At 41.4% G+C, this 4,159-nt stretch overlaps 1 non-coding gene across 1 annotated transcript; it reads left to right on the forward strand.

The window, feature by feature from the left end:
• Window positions 1-3,683: 3,683 nt before the first annotated feature.
• On the forward strand, window positions 3,684-3,791 carry LOC148561583 (small nucleolar RNA R71). Its single transcript, XR_015886539.1, has one exon. It is a non-coding gene; the product is annotated as a small nucleolar RNA R71 (small nucleolar RNA).
• Window positions 3,792-4,159: the final 368 nt, after the last annotated feature.

The following is a 4,159-nucleotide window of genomic DNA, read 5'->3' on the forward strand; positions in this document are numbered from 1 at the left end:
AGCTGTTTTATGAGTCTTGGCCGTGGCCCTAAGCACTTTGTTTTCCAGTATTACCAGCGGATACATAAATGCCACAGACACATAATTGGGTGAACCTTTTCAGATTGTGACTCAGCTTTGCTAAAGTCCCCAATTAGAGGTGTCCAGGGTTCTTAAGCACACTCTTATTTTGCTTTGGACCTTGACTTTAACCGCTCAGTCTCAAGTTTTCACTTGACACCTACACGCCACAAGCACATGGTTAGGGACAGCTTGGTTTAGCCGCTTAGGCCAGGATTTTATCCCTGTAGGCCCTCCTATCCACTGATGCTCAAGGCCTTGGGATCCTTTTTATTTCCCTTGCCTTTTGGTTTTAAGGGTTATTGACTTTTTGCTCTTGCCTCTTGGTTTTAAGAGCTTTGGCTTTTTCTGCTTGCTTTTTCTTTTTCTTTTTTTTTTCTTTCTATTTTTTTTTTCGCCTATTTTTTTTTCTGCAAGCTTTGTTCTTTGCTGCTTTTACTTGCTTCAAGAATTATTTTTATGATTTTTCAGATTATCAAATAACATGTCTCCTTGTCATCATTCTTTCAAGAGCCAACATATTTAACATTCTTAAACAACAACTTCAAAAGACATATGCACTGTTCAAGCATACATTCAGAAAACAAGAAGCATTGTCACCACATCAATATAATTAAACTAAGTTCAAGGATAAGTTCAAAACTCATGTACTTCTTGTTCTTTTGAATTAAAACATTTTTTCATTTAAGAGAGGTGATGGATTCATAGGACATTCATAACTTTAAGACATAGTTACTAACTACTAATGATCATGTAATGAAGACACAAACATAGATAAGCACATAACATAGAAAACGAAAAACAGAAGAAATAAGAACAAGGAATGAATCCACCTTAGTGATGGTGGCGTTTCCTTCTTGAGGAACCAATGATGTCATTGAGCTCTTTTATGTCTCTTCCTTGTCTTTGTTGCTCCTCCTTTCCTTGCTTTTTGATCTTCTCTTATTTCATGAAGGATGATGGAGTGCTCTTGATGTTCCATCCTTAGTTGCTTCCAATAATTGTGTGGAAGAAAATGTATCCCCTGAGGTATCTCAGGGATCTCTTGATTTGCAGTCAAATGTTCTACCACTGAGCTATAGATCCTTGATGGAAGCTTTTGTTTTCCCTTTCCTCTTTCTAGAGGTTTCTCTGGCCTTAGGAGCCATCAATGGTTATGGAAAAAAACAAAAAAGCTATGCTTTTACCACACCAAACTTAGAATGTTGCTCGCCCTCGAGCAAAAAGAAGAAAGAATAGAAGAAGAAGAAGAAGAAGATATGGAGGAGATGGATGGATGTGTGTATTCGGCCATATGGGTGGGGTTGGGTGGGAGAGAGATGTTGAATTTTGAAGGTAGTGGGTGTATGGATGTGAGTGGTAAATGGAAAACAGAAGGGATGATCATGAATGGAAAGAGAGATGATGAGGTAGGTGGGGATCCTGTGGGGTCCACAGATCCTGAGATGATCCTGTGGAGTCCACAGATCCTGAGATGATCCTATGGGGTCCACAGATCCTGAGGTGTCAAGGCATTTACATCCCTGCACCAATTTAGGCATGTAAAATGCCCTTGCACACAACTCTGGGCGTTCAGCGCCAGGTTGGTGCCCATTTTGGGCATTCAACGCCCATTTGTTGTCATTTCTGGCATTGAACGCCAGAACCATGCTTGTTCTGGGCGTTCAGCGCCAGGATGCTGCCCATTTTGGGCGTTCAGCACCAGAACCATGCTCTGTTCTGGCGTTGAACGCCAGGCAGATGCTCCTCCAGGGTGTGATTTTTCTTCTGCTGTTTTTGATTCCGTTTTCAATTTTTATATTTATTTTGTGACTCCTCATGATCATGAACCTATAAAGACATATAACTAAGAAGAATATAGTTAGATAAAAATTGGGTTGCCTCCCAACAAGCGCTTCTTTAATGTCAGTAGCTTGACAGTGGGCTCTCATGGAGCCTCACAGATGTGCAGAGCTTTGTTGAGACTCTCCAACACTAAACTTAGAGTTTGGATATGGGAGTTCAACACCAAACTTAGAGTTTGGTTGTGGCCTCCCAAAACCAAACTTAGAGTTTGACTGTGGGGGCTTTGTTTGACTCTGCTTTGAGAGAAGCTTTTTATGCTTCCTCTCCATGGATGCAGAGAGAGATCCTTGAGTTATAAACACAAGGTTGTCCTCATTTAATTGAAGGATCAATTCTCCTCTGTCCACATCAATCACAGCTCTTGCTGTGGCCAGGAAAGGTCTTCCTAGGATGATGGATTCATCCTCTTCCTTTCCAGTATCCAAGACTATGAAATCAGCAGGGATGTAAAGGCCTTCAACCTTTACTAATACGTCCTCTACTTGTCCATATGCCTGTTTTCTTGAATTGTCTACCATCTCTAATGAGATTTTAGCAGTTTGCACCCCATAGATTCCCAGTTTCTCTATTACAGAGAGGGGCATGAGGTTTATCCCTGAACCAAGGTCACACAGAGCCTTAAAGATCATGGTGCCTATAGTACAAGGTATTATGAACTTTCCAGGATCCTGTCTCTTCTGAGGCAATGTCAGTTGATCCAGATCACTTAGTTCATTGATGAACAAGGGAAGTTCAACTTCCCAAGCATCAATGCCAAATAATTTGGCATTCAGCTTCATGATTGCACCAAGAAACTTGGCAGTTTGCTCTTCAGTAACATCCTCATTCTCTTCAGAAGAGGAATACTCATCAGAGCTCATGAAGGTCATAAGGAGGTTTAATGGAACCTCTATGGTCTCTAGATGAGCCTCAGAGTCCTTTGGTTCCTCAGAGGGAAGCTCCTTATTGATCACTGGACGTCCTAGGAGGTCTTTCTCCTTGGGATTCACGTCCTCCTCTCCCTCCTTGGGTTCGGCCATTTTGGTTATGTCAATGGCCTTGCACTCTCCTTTTGGATTCTCTTTTGCATTGCTTGGGAGAGTACTAGGATGGATTTCAGTGATTCTTTTACTCTGCTGGCCCACTTGTACTTCCAAATTTCTAATGGAAGACCTTGTTTCATTCATGAAACTCACAGTGGCCTTAGATAGATCAGAGACTAAGTTTGCTAAGCTAGATGGATTCTGCTCAGAATTCTCTGTCTGTTGCTAAGTGGATGATGGAAAAGGCCTACTATTGCTAAACCTGTTTCTTCCACCATTATTAAAGCCTTGTTGAGGCTTTTGATCCTTCCATGAGAAATTTGGATGATTTCTCCATGATGAATTATAGGTGTTTCCATAAGGTTCACCCATGTAATTTACCTCTGCTATTGCAGGGTTTTCAGGATCATAAGCTTCTTCTTCAGAAGATGCCTCTTGAGTACTGTTGGATGCAGCTTGCATTCCATTCAGACTCTGGAAAATCATATTGGCTTGCTGAGTTAATATTTTGTTCTGAGCCAATATGGCATTCAGAGTATCAACTTCAAGAACTCCCTTCTTCATAGGCGTCCCATTACTCACAGGATTCCTCTCAGAAGTGTACATGAACTGGTTATTAGCAACCATGTCAATGAGTTCTTGAGCTTCTGCAGGCGTTTTCTTTAGGTGAATGGATCCACCTGCAGAGGTATCCAATGACAACTTTGATAGCTCAGATAAACCATCATAGAATATATCTAGGATGGTCCATTCTGAAAGCATGTCAGTAGGACACTTTTTGGTCAATCCTTTTTATCTCTCCCAGGCTTCATAGAGGGATTCACCTTCTTTCTGTTTGAAGGTTTGAACATCCACTCTAAGCTTGCTCAGCTTTTGAGGAGGAAAGAACTTGGCTAAGAAAGCCGTGACCAGCTTATCCCAAGAGTTCAGGCTGTCTTTAGGTTGAGAGTCCAACCATATTCTAGCTCTGTCTCTTACAGCAAACGGGAAAAGCATGAGCCTGTAGACTTCAGGATCTACTCCATTAGTCTTAACAGTATCAGATATCTGCAAGAATTCAGTTAAGAACTGAAAAGGATCTTCAGATGGAAGTCCATGAAACTTGCAGTTCTGCTGCATCAGAGAAACTAGTTGAGGTTTCAGCTCAAAGTTGTTTGCTCTAATGGCAGGAATGGAGATGCAGTAAAGTTGTTTGCTCAAAGTTGGGATTAGGTGCAGTAAAGTCACCAAGC

Source organism: Arachis ipaensis, chromosome B6 (genome assembly GCF_059453495.1).
Source record: "Arachis ipaensis isolate K30076 ecotype BB chromosome B6, ASM5945349v1, whole genome shotgun sequence".
In the NCBI taxonomy this organism is placed as follows: Eukaryota; Viridiplantae; Streptophyta; class Magnoliopsida; order Fabales; family Fabaceae; genus Arachis; species Arachis ipaensis.